This window comes from Canis aureus, chromosome 15 (genome assembly GCF_053574225.1).
Source record: "Canis aureus isolate CA01 chromosome 15, VMU_Caureus_v.1.0, whole genome shotgun sequence".
Classification (NCBI taxonomy): domain Eukaryota; kingdom Metazoa; phylum Chordata; class Mammalia; order Carnivora; family Canidae; genus Canis; species Canis aureus.
Genome location: NC_135625.1, coordinates 38141158 through 38168356, shown reverse-complemented (window position 1 = coordinate 38168356; position 27199 = coordinate 38141158). Strand labels below are relative to the sequence as shown.

Here is a 27199-nt window from a genome sequence, read left to right as displayed (position 1 = left end):
GCTTACATCTCTGCCTTTCTCCCTGTGTCTCTCATGAATAAATAAATAAAATCTTTAAAAAAATGAGTAATGCTGAACCTGACAACCCCACATGAAATGGCAATTGCTTTCTCCCCACCCAACCGTGCTGCTTCTGCCTTCCCATCCTCCTTCTTTGCTGTTTCTCTGTAGTTTTGATCACCATCTGGTCTACACTTCATTGGCCTACTTTATTTACTCCTAATATCTTCCTACTTGAAATAAGTTTCATGAGGAAGGAAATATTTCTGTTGCTTGTTTTTGTAGCTATATTGTCAGTGTGTAAGACAATGCTTCAATAAACATTAGAGTGAACTAAATGGATTATAGTTATCATTCATTCCAAAGCAAAACTGTATTTGCCATTTGGAGGAGTCCAAATCTCTGTATTACTCAGCAACGTCTTACACATGATTTCAATACTACAGGACATTATGCTCTGGGTTTCACCTTTGGGTTTGCATTTACTAATAGTTTATGAAAGAATTAAACATTTTTTGGAGCTATTCTAGGATATGCTATTGAAGGTTTATTGAGTTGAGATAACATGTTTTTGTATATGGATAATTTGGCTCTTTAAATTCTCAGAGGTCTCTTTTATTTTTTTATTTTTTAATTTTTTTCAGAGGTCTCTTTTAGCTAAAGTGGTTCAGGTTTGGTAAAACAACACTAGATCTTAGATGCTCTAGGAAATATATCCTCATTTAAAAATGTTTTTCAGGGGCACCTGGGTGGCTCAGTCAGTTAAGCATCCAATTCTTGATCTCAGCTTAGGTCTTGATTTCAGGGTTGTGAATTCAAGCCTCACTTTGAGCTCCATTCTAGGAATGGAACCTACTTAAAAAAAATGTTTTTCAGGCAGGTTTACTGACATTTTTGGGAACGTACCAGTAATAACTAGTAGCTGTGGTTGATACCTGCTTCTAGGAAAGCAGTAAGAGTAAAAATTTGTCATGTCTTCTTGAGCTCAACACTGTACCAGCACCATGCCAACAATGTTACTGACAGATAATTTTAGATGAGGCAACATCTGTCCCTTCTGGTCATATGCCACTTTGGTTCTCCTTCATCCAAGCCTCTAAAGGGATTATAGACAATATTATATCAGGTCTTCTTCAATGATGAATGAAAACACATGAAGACACATATATGAGGGACACACCTGTTTACATGTATGGAATGAATTTGGGGACATATTCAACTCTTCAATCCCACAAAAAAATAAGTATTTGCAACATAGAAATATTTTTAGTTCCAAAATAAATATTTTTTAGTTCCAGACCAAAGGAGTATTCTTTGGCAGGGAAAGTATAGAATGGGAGTCAGATTGTTTTGAAAGAACACTGCATTAGAATCAGAGAATCTTGTCCCTTACTTGGATGGCTTTATAGCTGGATTTATTTTCCTATGTTTCTATCAGTCAAAAACCCTTATTAGTCTCTCTGTTCCAGCTATAATGGACCTGGAAGACCTAAACATGTTCTGTACTTTGAGTACTTCTAAATACAATTCACATACTACCTTTTTCATAAAGCTTTCTCTATGACTCCTAAATTAATATTAACCTTTTGCTCCTTTGGACTTTTCATAACCACACACACACACACACACACACACACACACTTTCATATATATACACTCACACCTGAATTTGCAAGACTGTGGACATTAAGGGCTACCCATTCTTTCAACTTCCCACTTTGTAAGTAAGTCAATTCCCTGATGTCTTTAAACAATGACTACCAGTCTCTGCTTTAATCACTTCTATCATAGTGGTGCTAGTGCCTGTTCTTTTGGTGTGGATTTGGCTCTCCACTGACAATAGCTTGGACTAGGAAAAATTTCCCTATCCAGTTTTTGAGCTGTATGTAACAGGGCTTTTGTATGGGATGATTTGTTAAAAGAAAAAAAAAATCCTGGCCTAACAGTAAGACAGTGATGGCCCACAAAAGGATTTTTTCATTGAAAATTGAAGGACAATATGTACTATAATTACCAGGAATTCTAGAGAAGAACTTGATGGTAGAGACGGTGTTTTAAGTGATTAAGGGATTTTTTTAAAATCATCTTTTCTTTTTCAGGATTTGAAACAGCTTAACTGCCAAAAACAGGTTTTCTGGAGAAGTTTCTTGGGAAATGGCTATTGGGGCTTCAATCCCAAATGCCATCTTTTAGGTGAATGCCCTTGCTCTGTGTTCCCATTGACCTGAGACATGCTTTCTTCTAACATATACTGTACTTTGTTGTAATTATTGTTCAACATGTATCTTCAATGAGAGGCTGTGAATCTGGAAAGGCCTGGTAATCAAGGTTGTCTTGTCAGTCATTCAGTTCCCAAGGCCAGCAATTACTTGCAGAATGGATAAATGGCTGTGTGTGGTGATAGTGTGAAGTGGGTGAGCCAATACTTTGGGAACTGGACTGCGTGTTTGTGTGTGTGTGCGTGTGTGTGTGTGTGTGTGTGTGTGCTGTTTACCAAGATACATGCCCCAGACTAAAATTTTATCAGAATTAGTCTCCTTTCTTCTCCATAATGTGGACATTTAAAATAGTACAACTTAAAAATTTGCTTTATGACATCCATGGATGTATTACAGTGGACAAAATAGCTTATCTCAAATGCTATCCAGAACTAAAATTATAGAGAATGGAAGTTGGAAATAGGATACAATGAGCATTGTACAAGGAAAAATTACATACATAAACAATTAGACATTAATTACTTTCTTAATAACATCCTCCCAAAAACTAATAGGAGATACAAAAAATATATATATAATGCTGATGTAAGTCATTTGCTTGGAAAGCTCAACGGTGCAACACAATAATGTAGTAGATTCTTGACTGATAGATTGAATTGCTTGGAATAACAGCAAATAGGTAAGTGCTGATGAAGTAAACACCTGGTATTATTGCTTGCTGTGATGTAAATTGATCGAACAAATATTGATTAAATGCTCATTAGGATAGCCATAATAACAAATGATTTACATCCATTAATTGATATGATCTTCTTAGACATCTGATTAAGAATTTTTATTTTTCATGTTACAAATGAAAAAATTAAAGGTCAATTATGTTGAGTAGTTTTTGAGAGATTTTATAGCCAATAATTGGCAGAGCTGGGCAGAGCTGGAGTTTCAATTCAGTTATAATTTTTCCAAAAATCTAAGTGGTTTTAATCACATCATGATGGAAATAGAAGAGAGAAGAGCTAAAACTTCTACAAAGACCAAGAGGTAGGGGATGTCTGAGGAACAGGAAGACAATTCGGTGTAGCAAATAATGATGGGAGAAGGTAGCAATGGTTATTGAGATACACAAAGAAAATTTGGAAACATATCTGAAAGTCTCTATGTGAGACGCATATAAGCAGGCAAGGGATGCTCTTTGAATGGCTCTGTAGATGATTCTGGCTGCAATGTGGCCATCCAGGGAGGAAGTGAGAGATACCGAAAGGCTGGGCAGTGCTGGATATGTCCATCAAAATCACCTTATCTAGATGAAGGCAGAGAGAATACACCTTTGGCTTAGAGGATTCTTCCAGAAGAATCATGGATCCTGATAAACTGTGTGTGATTTCAAGGTCTTTCTCAAGTTAAAGATTATGACTTTGAGGAGGACATGATATTAAGGATAATTAAATAATTTTGGATACGAATCAGCTTGAAAGTGTTTTTCAAACCATAATTAATATATTAATGAACATGTTCTTGGCAAGGAAAAGAATGCTTTAAGAATCACCCAATCATAGGGGCGCCTGGGTGGCTCAGTTGGCTAAGGAGTTGGCTCTTCCTTTCAGCTCAGGTCATGATCTCCGGGTCCTGGGATCCAACCCCACAACTAGTTCCACATTCATTGAGGAGCCTGCTTCCAGATTCTCTCTCCTCCTGTCCCCTTGCCCTCACTCAAGGGTTCTCTCTCTAAAATAAATAAATACATCATAAAAAAAAAAAAAAAGAATCACCTGATCTGAGGTGCCTGGGTGGCTCAGTTAGTTAAGCTCCAGCTCTCTATTTCAGATCAGGTCATGACCTCATGTGCATGAAGTCTGCTTGGGATTTTCGCTCTCCCTCTGCCCCTCCCTTCTGCTCCCTTCCTCTAGTTCTCCTTCTCTCTCTCTAAAAAGAAAAAAAAAAGAAAAGAAAAAAAGAATCACCCGATCAATATAGGAACAAATTTTTGTTATACAGAGTATACAGGACAAATTAAAATTTCCTTCTTCCCTTTCTCCTCCCACCACAGAGGTAAACAATTTGATGACTTATGTTTTTCATCTTCTAGTTACTTTTCTATGCAATTCTATGCACAAATATGAAATATATTTTTAAGAATTGCAAACCATCCTATAGGAAATATATGTTATAACTCAGTTAACCTTTTCTTTCTTGATGGATAATTAGGTTATTTGCTGCTTTGAATAATGCTGCAATAAATATCATTGTGCCCTCATCTTTGTATTCATGTACTGATAAATACGTAAACATAAATTTTCTGATGAATACCCACATGTGTGTTTCTTGGATAAAAAGGTATGTGTACTTTAAATTTTGACAGATATAGACAAGTTACCTTCCAAACTGGCTTCAACTATTCACGTACTTAACAATAGTATATTTAAGTGCCTCTATCTTCCTTCTTTTCAGCCTACTTCTTTGTTGTCTTTTAAATTGTAAACATTCCAGAATACAGCAAATAAGTTAGGAAGTAAAACATTGTGGATAGCAAACATAGCATTGACTGTATGGTTTATCCCTAGTTCAGCCTCTTGCCTTCTCTAATAGAGGTGATCAGATTTAAATTTTGTGTTGATTATTTTCTTGCCTTTCAATTACTTGGACTTTTTAACCTAATAGAGGGTACTTCCTGTTTTTGAATATATGAAAACAGTGTCATTCTACCTAGATTTCTAAGGAATTTTTTTTAATTCAATTTTGTTTTTAAGGTTTATCCATGTAGATGGTTAAAGCATTGTCACTGCTGTATAACATTCCATTGTGTGAATATAGCAGAATTTATCTATCTTTCATGGACTACTGAGTTGTATCTGCTTTTTTGCTGTTTGGATAATATTTTTATTGGTATTCTCAACATGTCCAATGGTCCATGACTTCTTGGTTATAGATATCAGAAAGGAATTACTATATTTAATGCATGCAAATGTACATTGTTATAAGATAATGATATTTTCCCTGAAAATTATTGGCCAATATACTGTCCTGTTAGGCAAGCTTTAAGAGGATTTTTTGACCCTTTTGTCCTCTCTGTAGAAATCATTGTTACCCCAGGTATATGGATGATTCAGTCCTTCATCTCCATGTACATCTTGACTCAAATATCTCCTCAGTAAGGCTTCTCTGACTGTCCAATATATAATTGTAATCTTATTCCTACCCTTGCACCTTGCACATAGAAGGCACTCAATAAATATTAGTTGAAAGAATGGTTGAATGATTGAATAAAAAATTCAGACATAATCCATGGAAAAATACCTCATATGTCAAAATATAAATGTTTTTATGTTAATGTATAATGTACTGGATTCCATGAACCTTGAGATAAAAAAATTAGGAAACATTGGGTGCATGAAAAAAAACATGTATATGTATATATGTGTGCATGTATATATAAAATTGTATGATTCTTTACATTTACATAAGTTTATGTAAGTTTACATTTACATAAAATCAAGATAGAAGAAATACACAATTTTTAAACATCTATCAGAAAAATCTGTCAGGTTGTAGTTATACTTGATAAATATAACTTTCTAGACATCCACTTGATATATTCTTTGTGTTATTCATTAAACAAAGATTTACTGAACTCTATTATGGGAAAGACTCACAGAGAGATATTGTCCTGAAGGAGAATTATGAAGCACATGATTTCTTTTTATTTCTTTTTTTTTTTTTGGCCAAAACTTACACCTCTTAGGATAAAAGAGAAAGCCATGGGGATAATTATGGAATACATTTTGATTTAGAACTTCATTTGATAAATACTGAAATTAAAAAAACATGGAAAAAATTAGCCATGTGATCTTAGATTCTATAATATTAATGATAGGGTAAGACATACAAAATTATTCATGTTAGTGTTTATAAAAGACACATTTTGAGAGCAAACACGGGAGGATGATGAAATACTTACTCTGTAAGAGGCAAGACACAAATATGGATAAGTTTTTCTCAGGGTAAATTAACAAAAGAATATGTTTTAAGGAAAAGTCTGACACCATAAAATACAATCTCCAAAAGAAAATGATATATTCAGTTGAAAGCTGGTAACAATAGTAAACTCTACCTGTGACGTGTGCCACAGGGAGATAGGGGTGGTTTAGAAATCATCTCACTGTTTTGTGTTTCAGAAAAAGCTCATTGCAAAGAATGACCCTTTCCCATATGACTTACATAAGACTAACGCGTTCTCCCCTTTTATATTCATTATAAAGCCAGAAAGACTCACCTCGTTCCCTTTTTTTCCCCTCAGAGATGTTTAGCTGAACTATTTGTCACCCCTGACCAATATTTGTAAAATACTTGATAACTTGACCAAGTTTTAGTCTCACTCTCTCCCCTCAGATCCTGAACTTTGGCTTACCCTTAGCCTGATCCAGCATTGCCCTGTGGCTCCTCCTTACAGCCCCTTCCAAGAATCTGCCGACCAGAAGAAAAGGCATTTCCTGCTCAACTATTTAGCCCAATCCCCTACACCTGATTCTCTGTAACCTTGTTTATCCCTCCCTACAAAAGGCATTCCTTTCTGCCCACCCCTTAAATTGCTTGCAGATCTTATGACCTGAGAGTTCTCTTTACTTCAGTGTCCCCCTTTATTGCAGTAATCTTTTCAAATAAAGATTTCATTTCTTTACTTAAGGTGGGATTTGTTTTTTATTTGACCCAAGAAAAAATAAAAGATGAAAAAAAGGACAAGTTAATGGAAAATAAGAAACAATATGATGGTACAAAGTTCTACATAGAGTAATTGTTGGGGCACCTGGGTGGCACAGGTGGTTAAGTGACAGACTCTTGATTTCAGCTCAGGTAATGATGTTGGGATCTTGGGATTGAGCCCTGTGTCATGCTTCATGCTCAGCAAGGAGTCTGCTGGAGATTCTCTCTCTCTCTCTCTCTCGCTCTTCCCTGCCCCTCTCCCTGCTTATGCATGTGCTAGCTCTCTTTCTCTCTCTCTAAAATAAATAAGTACATCTTTTTTAAAAACAGAGTAATTGTAAATGGATTAGATCAATTAAAAAGTAGAGAGTCTGAGATTTAATTAAACACAATGCAATAAAACCTGCTGACAAGACACATATTGAAGAAGAGAATGGCTAAAAATGAAAGAATATGAAATGATATCTCAAATAAAATTGAACCAAAAGAAAGCTGGACTCATAGGGACAGGATCTAATTAAATCTCACTTAAGGGAAAAGCAGCATAATGCTCAAAAAACATTATTTATTTGTACAAAGTATAATAAAACAGCTGTATATCCATATATGCATTTAACAATATAGTCTCTAAGTTTATCAAGCATCAACTATCAGGAAAGTTGAGAGAAAGACAGCAGTTGCTGGGAATTTTAGCACCTCTTTTAGAAATTTGGACATTAAAGAGGCAGAAAAAGCATATTCATATTAATGATAATCTACACTCAAAGAATAAAAAGTATTTTTAAGCACATATAAACACTGACCAAAAAAATGGTCTTGAATTAGGAAACAAAGTCTCAATACATTTCAAAGAATCAACATAATATAAAAGTATTGTTCTTGTAAAATCCAATGTATTTTGAAACTAAATAATTACTAAATAACTTTTGAGTTAAAAAGGAAATACTAAAGAAAATTAACAAGTATTGAAAATGAATGATAACAAATATGTTAAAAGGCAAATTTGTGAGACAGAGCTAAAGCAGTACTTAATGAGAAATGTGGAGCCATAAATACATTTATCAAGAAAGAAGAAAGGTGAAGGTAAATGAACTGAGTACTCAATTCAGGAAGTTAGGGAAAAACAATCAAAGAATCAAGAAGAAACAAGAAAATAATAGAGGGGGCATCTAGGTAGCTCAGTTGGTTAAGCACTGGACTCCTGATTTTGGCTCAGGTCATGATCTCTGGGTCATGAGATTGAGCCTCACGTTGGGCTCCATGTGTAGTGCAAGTTTGCTTAAGACTCTCTTCCCCTCTCCCTCTGCCCTTCACCCCACCACTCATGCTCTTTTTCTAAAAAATAAAAAATAAGAAAGAAAGAAAGAAAGAAAGAAAGAAAGAAAGAAAGAAAGAAAGAAAGAAAAAGAAAGATAATTGAGTTAAGAGAAGCTTCAGTGGAATTTAGACAAATGAATAATAAAAAAAAAATGAACAAATGGAAAGGTGATTACTCCCAAGGGATTATAAAAACACTTATATGAGGACTGACCCTCCCCCAGAAAAAAAAAATCCAGAGTGAGAGAAAGAGAAAGAAAGAGAATATGCAAATAAACACATAAACACAGTGGAGCACGGAAAGGTAAAAGTAGCTACAGAATAAAAATTTAAAAAAATAAAAATAAATTTTAAAAGAATAATTTATTTTATTGTTATTTTTTAATTTATTATTTTTAAAAGATTTTTATTTATTGGAGAGACAATGAGAAAGAGCATGAGTGGATGGAGGCAGGGACAGGGAAGGGAGAGGGAGAAGCAGGCTCCCCACTGAGCAGTAAACCTGACAGGGGGCTTGATTCCAGGACCATGAGATCATGACCTGAGTCAAAGACAGGTGCGTAACCCACTGAGCTACCCAAGTGCCCCCAGAATAAAAATTTTAAAGGAGGTTGTAACCATACAGATTTGTAAATGTGTTATGAGCTATCATAAATAATGAATTTGAAATCCTGATGAAATGGACAAATCCCTTTAAAAATTAAGAAAACAAAAGAACCAGAAAAATTATGTCAGATTCCTTCCTTAGAAAAACATGAGTGAATGAATGAGCATTTGTATTTTCCTAAAATCTGGTTTACAATAGAGATTCTAATTCATTTATTGAGTAAGATAATAAATGGGTGGGTGAATGAATGGCACTCAGATGCCTCCTGACTGAATGACAGTTCAGTTCAATGGCCACAGCAAAGTCCTGTTTTAATGGTAAAACGATTGGGATGGGAATTGAGATGGCTGAGATAGGAAACTTGTATGCAGAAGGAAGAATGGTGGGGGGAGCAGGAAGGCAATAGATCCAAGGTTTAAGATCTTTTAAAAAATAGTCTTTGAGAAGAGGAAAATGTTCACGCAAACAAAAACATTTTCTCTTTTCACCAACTGCTTTAATTTGGGGATAACCAAAGTAAAGTTTCCTTTTTGCCTTTTCATGTTCTGCATCCTAAAGCCAATTTCCATGATATTAGAAGAACAGAATTACTAAGAGCAAGGTGGCTTCTTTGGGGTAACATTGAAGAGCCTGAGGGAAATCTGAATAAATAAACTGCAGATAAGGAAGCCTGTATTTTTCTTCCTGTTGCTGAATGGCAATTGGCTCTGGGTGTGCAAGTGAGCCTGGAGAAAGAGAGACACTGCTATGGCAACATGTTTCAGAAAATTAATAGGTTAAATATAATAAATTTCAGATCCAATTAAGGGAAAACAGCTTAGTGGCATGGTAATGGTGTTAATGGCATTCTCAATTGGTGCCATTTCAAGGCATTTAACTCAAGTTGGGAAATGTGGTGTACCCACCAGGCACGAGTCCCGGGGCTTGTGCCAGTCCCCGGGGTGCACAGCTGGCCCAGATCGCTGAAAAGCTGCACGTGTGCCAAGAAAGCACGCTTTTGTAAGGGGAATATAGATTCTCCTCATCCCAGGTGTTTGCGTCCTAAAGACTTTGCTCTCCCCTTAATATATTTAGTCAATGCACCAGGGAAGGTGAGATCTGATCACATCTGTGTTGGATGGACTCCTTGTTCCCACTGTTTCGGTGCTAACTTTGTCTATCCATCTGCCCCTCCTTTCTCTCCTTCAACCAAAATGCTCTTCAAAGGGATATTTTCTTAATGCCCCCGCTTCACAGAAGTCTTGGAATTCAATCCTGTTTCCTTTGGCATCTACCTTTTTCTCCTGACTTCTCTCTATACATTAGAAAAAAAAAAAAACTTTTTGGATTTCCTTTATATTTATGGCTTCAGAGGAGAGACGTGTGAGGTTAAAGGCTCCAGGTTGGAAAAGAAAGTGCCTAAAATCTCAAAGATGGCCTAATCGTTAATTCATAAAAGATAAACTGCTACTTTCCACTCTGTGCCTGGTCTCTCAGCCATGACTGACTCTGGCTTTTTGTTTTGTATTTTTTAGGAAAATTAGAACACTCAGGCTGCACTGCTTGCTTTCCTGAATGTTACTTCCTCTTGATCCTATAAAATCCTGAATCCTTTATGCCCCACTGGAACTCTATTGAGGCAAATCCTTAATTCCCCCTGCTTCAGTTTTCCTATTTGGGCCCACTGTTAGTACATTCCACTTTAAAAAGGAAGGTGTTTTTCTATTTTTTCCTTAGATTTCACCCTATACCTTTAAAGCCTCTAAAGTTGCTGACATTAGGGAAAACATTTTAAAATTTGTAGATCTGATAAATATTTGAAACAAACATAACAGATAAATGGTTATGTATTTATAACCATTATATAAATCTTAATACATAAAAACTTCATGCAAATTGATGAGGACATCACTAAGACCAAAAAGAGAAAATCTAATATACAAATGTACAAAATGCAAAAGAAATAATGTAGATATCTGAAATATTTATGACTTTCTAGTAATCACAGAAATGCAAATGAAAATATTGGGATTAACCTTTTTGCCTATAAACGAACAAAGAATAAAATAAACATTATTAATGTCGGAGGGTGCAATGAAATGGTTGCTTTTATAGACTATTTGAATATGAATTACACAAACATCTTAGGAAGCTATTTAGTAATGTTGGTAACATTAAAAATATTTATTCCTTTTAAGTAGTTTTTCCCTTCCTAGGAGTTCATACTAAAGAAACAATCAGAAATGTTCAAAACGACTAATGCATAATCATGTTTATTTATAAAAGAAGAAATACTTTAAAAAAAAAAAGCAAATGTCAACAAACAATAGAATGGTTAAATTAATTATGGTCCCTCATAGAAAGTAGAATATTATCCAACGATTGAATATTATGTTTACAAATATCTTTAATTATGTGAGAAAGTTCTTCTAGTACTAAGTGAAAAAAACTGGGTAGAATGACATTTAAAGTAAAATCTCGAATATATCCATTCTATGTCTCTGTGACTTCTATCTATCTCCTCTTTCCTTTCTGGAGTTTGTTCACTCTCTCTCTCTGTACTTAAATATGGAGAAAAAGAACAATTTTACATTAATCCTGCTTCCTAATTTCTCAAGCATGACCCCGAGGTCTGAGTGGTATAGGTTTTTAATATGATGGCTTCAATATCAATCAGTGATAATTCAGTCAGTCAACGAATGTTTATTGAGCACAAGCAGTGTCCATCAAATTCAAGTATTTAGGTACTAGTGATTCAGCAGTGAGTAAGGGAGAGAAAGAATCTGCTTCAAGGAATTTAGGCAGGTATCTGCTATGTGTATGATGAGTAAGGAGGCAACACAAATGAAAGGATATTGAAAACCAAAGAGTCATTGGAAGGAGATAGACTAGAATAATAGTAATGAGAGAGAGCACAGATGCAGGTGAGCAGTTTTAGTTAGATTGGCTGGGAGAGGACTCTGAGCAGATGACATTAGATTTGAAATCTGAATAATGACCTAATGAAAGAATAAATGCAAAGGCCTTGGAATGGCATATTAGAGGAACACAAAGAAGGTTAGTGCACTTAACTAACTAGTGTAGGAGTAGTGGAGATAGATGAGATTGGAGAACTGGACAAGGATAAATTCATGGACTGTACTAAAAAGATTTGCTTATTTTTTTATAATTGGAAGCTATTGGAGGGTTAGTAGGAGTGAGACAATATGATCAAAGTTATTCTTACTTTTACACATAGTAAGTTATTAACATTATCCTGAGCATATTGTGGCAAATGGACTGTGTGAAGCAAAAAGGAGACAAGAAGACCTCATAGGACAATGTAGCAGTGATTCATGCTAGAGATAAAAGTGTTTGAATTGAGACCATGTCATTGAAGATGGTAAAATAGGGTCATATTCAAACTATTTTGAGATCTAACCTATAAGACTTGGGACTCACTGAAAAATTAGATGTGAAAGATGATGAAAAGAAGGAAATCCAGACTTTTGGCCTAAGCAACTAGGTTGTGAATGCACTGTGTAGAGACGCAGCAAGGCAGATTTGGAAATTTGGTAGAGTCTAATAAAGAAGGAGAAATTGATGCAGGAGAGAAGAAGAGGATTCCAGAAATGAAGTCCTTTCTGGGACATTATGAGATAGAAACCAGAGCTCCATTGAAGTCAGTTATCTAAAATATTAGTATGTGTGCTTCTTTCATTGAAATAGTTTCTGGTGGAAATGGTGAAAAGATGAAATAACTCTCATCTACTTTAATATAATTTCTCTATCAAGTCCATGTTGGAGTGATCAGCGGAGAGTATGGGGAATATGGAAAGAAAGGGGGAAATTTGGGAGAATAGTATGAAATAATCATCTGAGAGGGTGGGAAATGAATTTAACCAGGAAAGTGAGGAAATGTTAGTGATGTTTCAGAACTGTAGCCAAAACTTAAAGTAAGTCCTGTCACCATGGTTCTGTCATTTTATTTTTCCCCTTGGGCAAAATTCAGTGGGCCATATGCAAATATGAAATAAGCACAAGTTTGTATTTAAATGAGGTTCTATGAGGTAAGTAGAATGGAGAGAAATAGAATTAGAGAGGAAGGATTAGAGAGTTATGGAGCTTACTATGACTTCCACACTGGGCTAGGAAGAAAAGAAGGAAGATAAAGCATTGGAAAGATAAAATGGGGAAGGATCAAAAGACAGAAGACCTCACCGAGAGGATAAAATGGCAAAATCTGATGATACGTACCATAATGGGTTTTGAAGGAGAAAGTAGGAAAGGTAGTCTGGAAGCATCTATGGAAAACATGGGGGAACTCCTACCCCAATGTAGTCCATTTTTCTCAAGGTATGCAGTTCTTGGGAAAAATAAAAAAGCAATCTATGCCTGATATGCTGTAGGTGAAATAATGTTGTTGGAACAAGTCAGTTTCAGCTAGAGCAAAAAGTGAAAGGGGCATTTAGAGAATGTATTCTGAGAAAGTGTGTGCATTTGAGGGGCTTGAGGATAAACTCTGAATTCCAGAGGTGCAGTGGAATGGAAAAGCCTGGGAAGGCAAAGAAGGATAACAGGTTAGGGATAGTACAGAGAAGAATGGCAGTGTGCAAATGTGGGATCACAATGAAGCTTTAACTTCCACTGGTTCCTAAGATAAACAAGAATGTGATGCCAATGCCATTGGTCCTAGATGCCAGAGCCCTCAGACTTGACTGTCAGACTGTTCCATTTGAGGATACAGTCATTTCGGTATACCCAAATTTAAATCAAAATTACTTTCATCAGGAAGTTATTTTCCTACAATATCACTTGCCCTTCCACTGGCATGATGTGAGGGAGTTAATGATGCTGGCTTGGGCATCAGGAATACCAAGGCAAGTCATCATGAAAGAAGCAAGTGACAAAATGGGTTATTGCATTGGAATCCGAAAGCACCAAAATCGACAAGGTTTTAAAAGCAAACAAGAAGCAGGAATAGGAAAACCAGAGTAAGGCCCCTAATAATAATGACTAGTATTTACTGGGAAGTTACTAGGGACAGGTATTTTACCTGTATAAATTCATTTACCTTTGCACAAGCTTTGAAGATTGATACTTTACCACATCTTACAGATAAGAAAACGGAACTACAGAATGGTGAAAATTGACAGAAAGCACCACAGCTAAGAAGCACCTGTCAGGAAGGGAACACAGAGTCTGGCTCTAAAGCCCAGTGCCTGAACCTCCCTGCTGGCTATAACTGAAGGTTATAGGTTCCCAAGCACTCGTTGCTTGAGCCAGGGTCTGAGAAATTATCCCCAATTTCAAGTTTTCCCTTAACAAATTGGCCACCAGGTGCAATTGGTTCCAACCTTTAAATGATCTTCTGCCCACTTTTGTTCCATGCCCACTGCTACCACCTGCTCCAAGCCCCCTTCCATTGGGATTAGAACAATTCCATCCTAAACGTTCTCCCAGTATCTTACTTTGGCCTCTCCAACCTAAGCTCCTTAGTGGAGCTGGAGAGATCTTTCAAAAGCACAACCTTATCATATCACTTTCCAGCTTAAAACCTTACTAACTATTACTTTCCCTTGCCCTTGGGATAAAATCAACTCCACTGTGAAGTCAGCAGAATCCATGATCTCACCTCTACTTACTTCTTCAGCTTGATTTATTTTTCTCTCTACCCTGTGCACTGCGTACTCCATCCATCCTGGACTTGCTTCAGTTCTTCAGAAGATATGTGTTCTCTCGAAATCTTGGCTGTTTCCCAGGTTGCTTCCTCTGCCTTCAGTGTGCTATCTGCCTTTCTCTCCCTCCCCCATTTGTTAAAATGTTTTCAGTTTTCAGTAACTGAAAATCCAGCTAACGATGGGCATTAAGATGAGATGTAGATAATATCCTCATAAGAATTCCTAATGTTCCCAGGATTTTTCTACATTGCCATTCTGCTATTTGTAGTGTTGGCTTTTGCCATGAAGTTTCTCACTTTAGGGTCTGAAATGGTGGATGTAGAGTGTGTTAAACACAATGATAAACCACCCAAATCCATCCTGAGGAAAGCCCCTGTAGACTCAGCACTTTGGAAGTACTGTTAGCAGAACAGCCTTTAGCTGTCAGCCTCTTTGGGGATTGCCTTGGTTGCAGAGACCCATATTACACAAATTACAGACCTTCCTGGGATGATCTAAATACAATATAGTGTATTGCATATAGTTCATAAAGACCCAGCCATCTTGTCGTAATGGGGAACAATTCTGAAGAGCCTTTTTAGTTTCAAAGTTTCTGGTTGCTAAGGCATCATATTCAACTTCTCACTCTATCAAATCTAGCTTCTGCTCCTTTTCTTGTATAGGTGTGAACTCAAGGGCATTCACAAACATCCTTCACGCTACACTCTTGAAATGGAAATGGTTGTTAGAGATGGTCAAGGACAGCAGCCAATGAGATGGAATTTTTGAGCTGCGTTACTTGCTACCAGGTAGCAAGGAGGATCCCCTGGATGGTAGTCAGTTATCAAGGATAGTCCGTGCAAAAACCGGTGAAGCAGATGCTTGGATTTCACCGGTGGTGAATTGGGTTGGTATATCAGTGGAAGAAAATTCACTAGCTGGTATAATTTATCAAGCCTTTGAGAAATATGAAATAATAACTGTAAGAACAATAGAACTGGGTGGATAAGTTGAGCCCTGGAAAAGAGTAAAAGCTAAGGGCAAATTAATAGCCAATAGAAAACTAAGGATGAAACTAAGATGTCTTGTTGGTAACATACAAAAAACATCTTATCTCCTCCAAATATAGGGCAAAGAAGGCTATGACCAGGCTCAGGACTTAGAACTTCAGAGTAACTGGGGTTCTGAAAGTTTAGCTTTCAACCAAAGCAAGTCTCTAAGACTTTTCAAATGTATAGAACTCAATTTCCAAACTTTATATCTCCTATATGGGTAAAGCAGCTGAAATCTCTTGCTCAGATTTTTTAGCTGCAAATCTGTCGCTTTCTTCTAGGCATCTTGTAATTTTCCCTGAACATGTGCAGTTCAAGGGTCACCCTAGTTTTTTGAGATCTTATAAACAGAATTGGGCATCCTCTCTGTAGCTTATGGGAGTATGTGAGAGATTTTGTTTCCCTTTGATTTCTAGCCACTTCTAGCCAAAAAGACCAAGGTGTTTTGTTTTATGTTTAACTCTCCAGCACCATGTGCTCTCAGGGAAAAGTCTGTTAACATCATGGGCCTCACCCAGTGAGATTTCCTTCCTTCAGGAGTGAATCTTCTCAAGTTTTTTCCTGCCTTTGACTTCTCCTCGGTAACTTTAAATAGCTGCTTTTTATATTTTATCCAGAGCTTACAACTGCTTGCTGTGGGAGGATTTGTTTCATACAAGCTTACTCCAGAATTACTAAGATGAGAACTTTCAACATTAGATTTTTTGAATAAGGAAAAAGTAGAAGACAGCTCCCACACCATCCACCCACCATCAAATAACGCTGCTTTGCCTTGCTAACTCCTTCTAAATTTTTATATTTTAGCTTAAACATCTCCATCTACAAATGATCTGTCTTCCTTAACTTTCTAGAGAAAATTAAGCTTACCCATCTCTGATATATGTTACTGTAGCGCCCAATGTACCCACTCTTATAACACTCATTACAGTTTATTGAAATGACACATTTTATATCTGTTTCTCTAAATAAGCTAGAAATTCTCCAAGGACAACAATTATGCATCTCATTTTAATTGCTGTATTACAAGGACTATCACGTAGTAGACAAATGAAAAATATAAATGAATAAAAAAGTAAATAAATTCAGATAGGAGAAGTCACATGGTTTAGGATTCCAACATAAACACAAGAAAAGGTTCTGAAAACTGTAACTGTAAATGATATTGTCTCCACCGACTGTCTCTCAGCCACCAATTCTTGAGCATCTGTCATATCTTCTCACCCATGAAATCCTCACAGGGCCCAATGGCGAAGTCCATTTGGGTTGAAAGTATTTTTCAAAAAAATGCAGGGGCAGGGACCACTCGTGATGGTTCCTATATTTGCTCTGAGAAATTTGGACCTTCCCTTTTGCAAGAAAAAAAGACATGACTTGGGAAGAGAGAGTCCAAAGGCTTCCTAATCAACTATCCTCCTGTCCTGGCTGACAAGGCAACTGAATTAGCCTGCCATAACCTTAAAATTCTAAATAGACAGTAGACTTTTCACACTTCGAGCACTTCTGACACATGCATTTTGTGCTTTGGTTTTTGTTCATAGAGTTGGCAGTTGGTAAATACATATGTTTTGCATTACCTCTTAGAAGATTGAAAGATGAGTATTAAGAAATCAGAAACACTTCTGTCAGCACCTCTAATCTATGAAGGCAATTAATCAAACATATACTTTGTCAAACTTCTTCTTATTCTCTTTTATGACTCTATTATTATTTCATCAACACAATAAAAAGGATGGATCTTCATTACATGGAAAATATTTGGGAGACAGAAAAAAACATGCCTTAGCCGCCTGTCTCTAGCTTGTGGTTCAAATCAATCACTGGGACAGATTGAATTATTTTTAACTGTAATGTATTTATTAGGCCTTGTTGGAAACATTTTAATGCATTATAGGATTTTCTATAGTATCAGAACAGAGATCATCACTTGGAACGAAACTGTTCCACAATCCAGTTGCTCTTGCACTGGCTGCCTTCTCTAATAGGATATGAACATTTGCAGGAATCGATTAAAATAGAAGTTATAGCTTTACACACACACTTGAAGGGCTTTGAGATTGCAAAGCATAAATGTAAACCTGGAACAGTTTTTTAATCGGGAAATAAGTAATTAATCCTGGAGGCATTGCGAGGTTTCTCAGGAGGATCTTTAAGGGGTTCATTTGCTTCCAGAACTGAAAACTCCTCAGACACGTGGGTTATTTTTCTAAATCCAGTGTCATTCAGGTTGAGAAGCAGAGTAGTCATAAAGACTCATGAAAATGACCACTGCTCCATAGATGAACATGTATTATTGAGCATCTAGTATGGTATGGACAGTGAATTACATAATTTAATTATGTAATTACAGTACCAGGGCGGCTAGAAAGATTTAAAACTTCTGTGGGATGCCTGGGTGGCTCAGTGTTTAAGCATCTGCCTTTGGCTCAGGACATGATCCAGGAGTGTCAGGATCGAGTCCCACATCAGGCTCCCTGCATGGAGTCTGCTTCTTCCTCTGTCTGTCTCTGCCTCTGTGTGTGTGTGTGTGTGTCTCATGAATAAATAAATAAAGTCTTAAAAAAAAAGTTTAAAACTTCTGGTCCTATGAACAAGGTACTTTAATCTAGTTGGGTGGGTCCTTCTGAGAATAAACTATAAGTTAATTGTTTAAGTCAGTATATGAAAATGTCCAGCAGAGTGGTATGGACATATGTCACTAATCAAGCGCAGGAGCAGACAAGCTGGAATACAGCGTGGGCTCGAGGGATCCTGCAAATCGAGGAGGCAGGTTCAATGTGTCATAGGTACCTGAGAGTTCAGAGGAAAAACGTCACAGTGTTAATGAGAATCTTACAGAAATGTTTATAAGTGGCTTCACACATTTTCTTTTCTCTGGTATGATTTAAGTGTCAAACTGGAAAATTCTACCAGGATAAACTTATGTGAAAATCGTAGCTTCAGGACGTTGGATGCCTCCTTTAAATCGCCTCTCTGAAAATGACACTCTTTTGTACTATAAAAGACCCCGAACTACCATGTAGCTGTGTGACCTTGGACCAATTACTTTATCTTTCGGAGTGTCAGTTTTCTCATCTGAATAAGAAAGGACAGAGCTAGATAACCTTAATGATTCCTTGTAATTCATGTATAGTTTTATGAAGAATTCTGTCATTTTGGTAGAAAACCTAGCTGACCACCCTGATTTGTGGATCCATCTCTGCCTTTCCAGTTAGCGCCTTTGCCCCATTTTGCTTGGCACAGACAATTTCCCTGTGCTGCCAAGAGAGGGTAAGCAGGTGAAGGAAAGTGGCCTGTTCTGTTCTGGTTAGTTATTTAATTCTAATTATTAATGCCATTCCTGTTCTTCTATCACCTTGAAGTTGTTGGATGCCAAGGGGTATTAATAAAGGACAAGTTTCATGAGGTCAACAGGAAAGATGCCAAAATATGGTTAGCCAAGCAGAAGGCTGTGGGAACAGGGTTAGGAGAAACGAAGGAGTGACAGGAAACACATGTTTAATCTAATGTCAGAATTCTGAAGTATATAAGGAAGGAGAGATATTATAATTGGGAAGTCTCCATGCAGAATTAAGCTTGTGATAAATTAATATCTTTGAGGGGCAATCAATACCAACAAGGTTTGAATTGAGCTGAAAAGCTCATAATAAATAGAAACGTTTGGGCTTGTTTGTTTTTGTTTCCCTTAAAATTAACCCTCTGCAGAAAAGAGCAAAGGGAAAGTGGTAGAAAACAGAAATCCTCTCTAATGAAGAACTTCTATAAATTTGCCTCTAGAAAGGCCAGGGCCTGACTCTGTGATCCGAAATGTGAAATGGGCACTGACCCAATGTAGAAAGATCATTGAAATTAAAGGCATGTGACACATCCCCCAAGAATGTTGTCCATGGAAGGCTTGCTACCATAATTGAGTCTAGCTATTTGACGTGTGTTCTAGATCCAGAGGTAAAGCCACTAAACACATGTGGTCAGGGCAACAGAGACTGGTACTGTGTCTACAAGGGGCCAAGCAAAGAATTATTTATTTACATGTTTTTAAATGAAATGGATTACCAACTAGTCTGGATTTCACTAATTTGGATGCTTTATAGGTGAGATGTATACACAGAATAGCCTCTGCAAACACCTTTCAGTCTCTGGCAATGGAATATTCTTTCACTCCAAAAGTTGTTAGCGATATTATATAGATTAATAAAGGAAAAATCTAACATTAATCAAACATGAACAGTGTGTCAGACAGTCTTTTAAGTGCTCTACATACAGTGTTATAATAAATCCTTATAACCTGATCATAGAGTTATAATTATCATCTGCATTTCAAAATGAGAAATCTAAGACTCAGAAAGACTAAGTTACCTTGCTCAAGGTCATACCCCTAATAGGAGAGTGAACTCCATCACTGCCTTACTGTAAGACCTGGCCTCTTAAATACCATCATATATACTGCACTGCGTGTATTAATAACAATAATAGTTACCAATGAAGTCTCACATACATTGCTTTAGTTAAGCCTCATAAGCATCTGAAATGCATGTTGTCATCCTCTCTAATTTACAATTGTTAGAACTGTGCCTTTGAAAGCGGAGAAGACAAAGTCACATGTTGGCAGAAGTGTGATAGCACAGGCCCAAGGACCCTGTCCTTCTCAGCAAGCTACCATATATCAAAAGGCAGCTCACAGGCTTACATTCTCTAGCAAGGAAGTGATACACAGAGTATTGGTGAATGAATATTTGACAGTGTGATACTGGAGTATGAATGGACAACCAGACCAATGGAATAGAATGTCCAAAAACAGACATTGGTACATGTAGATATTTGGTATATGACAAATGTGGTGTCTCAAATCACTGGGGAAACAATAGATTTCTTTTTTAAATAAATAGCACAGGGGCAACTAAGCAACCCCTGGGAAAAAGATAAAACTGGGACCATTCCTCACACCATACACAAGAATAAACTTTAAATAGATCAGCAATCTCAAAATGAAAAATAAGACCAGCAAGAACTGAAGGAAAACATGGGTGAATCTCTCTTTAACCTCAATATCGGGAAAGGCTTTCTAAATAGAATTTAAAATTCAAAGATTAAAAAAAATTGTACATTTGATGACATAATATGTTTAAAAAGCATGTTTTTTTTTTTTAAAAAAAAAGCCAACACCAAAAAGTTAAAAGACTATTAGGGAATTCAGAGAAAGCATTTGCAACACACAAAGTACATTGATATCCCAACAATATGTAAAATCCTTAAAATTGAAACAGAAGGGACCAAACACTTCATATAAAAATGAGAAAATACATAAACAGACTATTCACGATAGCATTAAATAATGGCTCTTAAGTGTACAAATATATATTTCACCTCGCTTATAATTGTAGAAACACAAATCAAAATGACACTGAAATGCAGTTTGTCATCCATCATATTGGCAAAACCTTTCCAAGTCTGACAATACATTCTGTTAGTGAGGCTATCGGGAATAAGCCCTCTCATACACTGCTGTGGAAATGCAAAATACAAGTTAATATTATCCTTCATAACATTTAACATAGTTATATATTCACCTACCTTTTGACCCATTAAGCCCACTTCTAAGGAATTTATGTTGAAGATATACCTTGAGCAACATAAAAATATATTTGTACAAGTTTATTTCAGGGATTGTATACCCATATGCTATCAATCAAAGTGTGAGCATTGAAATTAAAAACATAGTGCCATTTGTAAACTCAAAAGGCAAACAAAATAAGTGTGAATTTCACAAAATAAGTACAGAACTTGCATGCTGAAAAGTACCAAATTGCTGGTGAGAGAAATAAAAGATCTAAATATGGAGAGACATTCTGTGTTCATGGATTGGAAGACTCAACATAGAAAAGATGTCAATTCTCCCCAGAGTGATAAACAAGTTTACCACAATTCCTCTCAAAACACCAGCAAGATATTTAGTAGAGATAAACAAGATTATTCACAAGTTTATATGGAGACTCAAAGGAACTAGAATAGAACTAATTTGAAAAAGAATAAAGAGGGAGGATTTAGTCTAAGTTTATATAGCCACAGTAATCAGGACTACGGGTTTGGTAAAAGGAGAGACACATACTTTTAATAATGGAATGAAGAACTCAGAAATAACCGTGAACAAAAATGCCTAATTTAATTTTAACAAAGATGCAAAAGCAATTCAATGAAGAAAAAAATAGCTTTTTCCAACTGGTACTGAAGCAAATGGGCATTCCTGCACCCCCGCCTGCCAAAAAAAGAATGAACTTCTTCTAAGTCTCACACCTGAGACAAAAATCAAACCAAAACAGATTATGGCCTTGAGTGAAAAAACACAAAACTCTAAAACTTTTGGAAAAAAATAGAGAATCTTTAAGATCTCTAGGCAAGGTTAGGCAAAGAAGTCTTAGATTTGATACAAAAAGCATGATCCATAAAGGAAAAATTTGACAAATTGGGCTTCATCGAAATTAAAAACTTCTCTGTAAAAGAGTGCATTAAGAAGATGAAAATACAGATTACAGTCTAGGATAACATATTTACAAACCACATAACCAGCAACAGACTAGTATCTAAAATATGTAAAGAACGTTCAAAACATAACAGAAAAACAAATAATCTTATTAGAACATGGGCAAAGATGTGAACAGACATTTCATCAAAGAGGATATACTCATGGCAAATAAGCATAAAAAAAGATACTAAACATTATCAGCCATGTGCAAAAAGGAAATTAAAATGAGTGTTATCCCTACACACCTATCAGAATGGCTGAATTAGAAATAGTGACAATACCAAATGTTAGTAAATATGAGGAAAATTAGATCACTTATACATGGAAAGTCAGAATATAAAATAGTACAGCCAATTCGGGAAACATTTTGGCAGTTTCTTAAAACAAAACTAAACATGCAACTACCACATCAACCAGAAATTGTGCTGCGGGCATTCATCCCAGAAAACTTATGATCACATGAAAACCTGTACAGAAATGTTTATGGCAGCTTTTTCCTTAATAGCCCCAAACTGAAGCAACCCAAATGTCCTTCAAGGATTACACGGTGTGATACATCCATACTATGAAGTAGTACTCAGCAATAAAAAGAAACAAACTATTGACACACACACACACACACACACACACACACACACACACACCCCGTGAGTCTCCAGGGAACTACACAGAATGGAAAATAGCCAGTCCCAAAAGGTTACATAATATATGATTCCATTTATAAAAAATTCTCAAAATGTCAACGTTATAAAAATGGAGAACATAATAGTGACTGCCATAGATTAAAAAGAGGGTGAAGGAGGAAAGAAGTGTGTGTGGCTATAGAAGGGCAAAAAGAGGGATCTTTGTGTTGATGGAAATGTTCTGTTTCTTGCCCATCAATGTCAACGTCCTGGTGTGATATTGAACTATGATTTTGGAAGTTGCTAACTTGGGAGGGAACTGATAAAGGCTATATAGAGATTATCTGTATTATTTTTTTAACTTCTTGTGATTCTATGTTTATCTCAAAATAAAAGCTTAATTAAAAAAAAACAAAAATTAAAAAAAAATCACCTGTAAATTTCATGTGTCTTGTGGTAGATAGGATAACACTCCTGAGGACACTACTTAATTTCTGTGCTATTTCAGCCCCCAGAAAGCATAACATGAGCAATCTCAAGGAAACATTTTGCAAATAATCAGACACTACTTTGCAAAGCATCAGAGTATCAAAGACAAAAAAAGAATGAGGATTGTTCCAGATAAAAGTAGACTAAGGACGACTGTGTACAATGGGAGGTCCTGGATCTGATCCCGGATTGAAAAAAAAGGACATTAATGGGAAAATTGGTGAAATTTGCAGGTCTGTGGATTAGATATTGGGGTTTCAGTGTTACACTTCCTGATTTGGGTAATCATACTATGATTTGGGAGAATCTGGGTGAAGATTGTACAGATATTTTAATACAATTTTTTTTCCATTTTTGTGTAAGTCTGTAATTATTTTAAAAATAAGAGTTATAAACAACTTTAAATATATTTTAATTATAAATTGATGCTGGATAAATAAATGAGGAAAATAAAGCCTTGTCGTTTGTTTATTGCTGGGTGAAAACTAATACCTAAAATCTTAAATATTCCCCTCCAGTAGAGAGACCAGATATCTCTTAGTCACACAGATGTGAGGAGTCACCCCAAGAGTCCAATCAGTACATTGCAAGCTGCTCATTTCAAAATAGGGAGAGGCTGACTTTTTTTTTTTTTCTATGACAAAGAACCATACTCTTTAGAAGAACTGAGATATGCAGGCTCAGAAAATAGATTTTAAGGCTGAGAATTATTCTAATTTGTGTCCTCTCAAACCTATTTGAGTTCCTTTCTTTTCTTTCAAAGCAGAACTTGCAGCTCTGAGTGGGTTGCTGTTGTGACTTGAGCAGGCAAGAGCTGTTTAATACATCTTGGCCTGACAGTGGGAGAATCGGATCCCCTCAACCTGTCATCTCCATCCTTTGGTTTCATTTATTTTACTGCTCTGCCTCTCTGTTCTGGAGTAATAGCAATAGAGGCAGCGCGGTCTCCAGCAGCAGTCAAAGCGGCATAAATATTAGTGATAATTGTATGGTACAGTAATTGCAAATAGCGGTGATTAATTCTTACAATAATAGCTGTCCTAAGAACAATTGATTTCCCTTCTAGCCGAGCCCAACTTTCCCATGAGAAAGCTTTAAAATGGTTATTATTATTAGTTTAAGCTTTGGGGAAAGAAGGGAAGATGAAAAGGGTGGTGATTACTTTGGATTTGTCAGCACTGAGTCTTCATTAGCGTGCAGAGCAAGGGCATCCATGGTACCACAGGTAGAAGAATACTGCCCTTTCCCACCAGAAAATCAACCCGATCTGCAGCTCACTGAGTGTGACTCTCACAGTCATAGCCAAGAATTTCCTTGCCACTCTGATGACAAGGCACAGGAAATGAAAAGGCAAATCCTTACCCTCTCTTACTTCAAGAGAGGTGATAACTCTCTTCTGTAAGTCTTATCCCACACTACGATTTATTTTTGAAATCTTCCTGATATGTCTAGCTCAGTACTATCATTGCCACTGAATGTATGCTAATGGAAATATGAGGCACTAAATTGCTTCTTTCAGACCATTAAAGAAGTCAGTGATAATCCACGGCTCCCATTTTTAATGATCAAATTAAGAAGCTATATCCAAATTTCAGGGCTAGTTTCCCTCACTGCCTGGTCTTCACCTCGTCTTCTTTAGCGAAGCCCGCAGGTAAATTAACCCCAGATAAATTTATCGGCATGTATTCACAATTTCACTAAATCCAATCATTCTATTAGTATGTTAATATAGAAATTTCTCTTAGTGATAAACATCACAGTTTTATTTTGGTGACTCTCTAAACTGGGGGAAAACAATTTGTCTTATCTGTTGTCATTTGTCTTATCAGGGAATTATTTGATGTTTGAGTGATATATACTCATATGCATAAATTAAATAGTAGCAATAAGAGTTTTAAGTTCACAATATATTTAGCACTTATTGGCCCTATATCCACTTTCACCTACTTGTCCTTCCAAAGTCATGTATGCAGAGACTGATTAGCAATTTCCTATTTTTCTCATCTTTATATCCTTTGCACATCATTCTTATGTCCTTAGTACCTAGTGCAGTGTATAATACAGCACCTGGCACATTGTAGTGATCAAGAAATATTTCTTAAGTTGATAGATGGATTATGCCCACATTTTATCCTTTTATTTCATAAATATGGTATTGACTTTTTTGTTTGGGCACCATATTAATCCTTTCTGACAATATCCCCCCAGGACACAGGGGTTTTGACTGGATCAGTTAGCTATTGCTGCATAACAAATTATCCTGAAATTTAGCACTTTAGAACAACAGATATTTGTTATCTCACACAGTTTCTGAGGGTTAGGAATCTAGGAGGTCCAGGCTCATGGTTTCTTACTAAGTTTCAATTAAGCCATTGATGAAAACTATAGTCACTTCAAGGATCAACTGGACCTGGAGAGTCTACTTCCAAGCTCACTCATATGGCAGTTGGAAATTCTTGGCTCCTTGCTTGTGATTGACCAGGGACTTCAGCTTCTTGCTATGGTTGTTTACAACATAGCTAACAACATGTCTCCCCCAAAGCAAGTAATCTGAAAGAGAGAGAGAGACAAGGTGAGTAATTACATACAAAATAGAAAATGCAAAATTTTATTAGCTAATCTTAGAATAACAAACTACCATTTATTGGTCACAAAAACCAATCCTGGTACAATCCTACACAAGAATGTAAATATCAGGAAGCAGGCATCAGGGGGAGTCAACTTGGAGATTAGCTAGTAGAATGACAATCCACCATTTTACATATAGCCTTCCCAAGCATACATAATATACTGTTAACTAATAAGTTAGTTTAGATGAGAAACATGATTCTTTAAGTTAAAAAGACCAGAACCACCTAGGAGTTGAGAATCTCTGTAGTGGAAATTATGTTAAACTCATCTCAAAAGATTTCAACACTAATCCTAAATGGAAAAAAACATTGAGGGTAAATTTGGAGGTGGAAGGCCAGGATGGAAAAAGAAGACAACCAATTGAGGAGCAAGTGTTTTTGCATGCCTCTTACATAGACAACAATGGGCACTTCTTAATTTCCCAAATTTTAACCTCTTTGAGCAGGGAAATCCTGTATTTCCACCAAAAGTTGGAAGGCCCACCCTGGAAGTATGAAATAGATAGTGGGGGTGGTTGATGGGTTAGTAGGATGACTGTATAATTTATTGTCCTAACCAAGACACTATTGAGAGCAAAACAGAGTGATATTAATAACTATGCCAAGGCAACAGGCATAAATTGAGATGGTCCAGGACGATCTGGGACACATGTTTACTCTGTAAATTAGGGAGATATATACATATATATATATATATATATATATATATATATATATATATAAGATTTTATTTATTCATGGGAGACACACACACAGAGAGAGAGAGGGGGGCAGGGCAGAGACACAGGCAGAGAGAGAAGCAGGCTCCATGCAGGGAGCCCAATGTGGGACTTGATCCTGGGTCTCCAAGATCACGTCCTGGGCCAAAGTTGGCGCTAAACTGCTGAGCCACCCGGGCTGCTCTAGAGCCATATATTTTGGGTCATTTTTTCTGTGAAGAGGCTGGAGTAGTGATTCTGGTCAAGTCCCTTGAAACTTACCTTTTGTGCTTCCCACATGAATATCTCACCCAGGGGGGGAGAAAAAAAGAATAGAGAAAGAAGCAGGCAGCACAGTGTATTATTTCTTGACAAAGGACAGCCTCTTGGGGAAGGATTGATTTGTAAGGATGTTGTCTAAGAATTCACGTCCCTCTCAAGGAAATTACCAGTCATTAGGGATTTGAGCAAATCTTCTACTGCAGTTTTCCTCATATCAGTTGCAAATAGAGAGTCTGTTTAATTTTGCAAAATTTCTTTTCATATGCATCTAATTAAAGTATCTGTTGAGTCCATCGTGTTGTGTTCAAGTTAATTGAATAGAAAAAAAAATTTAATGGTCCTCTATTAGATTTTCCTGGTTAATGTCACAGGCATCTATTGATTTTTTTTTAATTAGAGATTTTTGTTAATGGATTTGCACAAATTAAAATCTGTCTAATAACTAGTGCTCC

At 36.4% G+C, this 27199-nt stretch overlaps 1 long non-coding RNA gene across 1 annotated transcript in view; it reads right to left on the bottom strand.

Annotated features, from left to right (window-relative positions):
- Nucleotides 1-27199, bottom strand: part of LOC144284527 (uncharacterized) — an 87579-nt gene that overhangs the window by 17915 nt on the left and 42465 nt on the right. Inside the window, exon 2 of the long non-coding RNA XR_013352961.1 lies at nucleotides 25492-25687. This is a non-coding gene — a long non-coding RNA (uncharacterized LOC144284527). The remainder of the gene's footprint in view (nucleotides 1-25491; nucleotides 25688-27199) is intronic.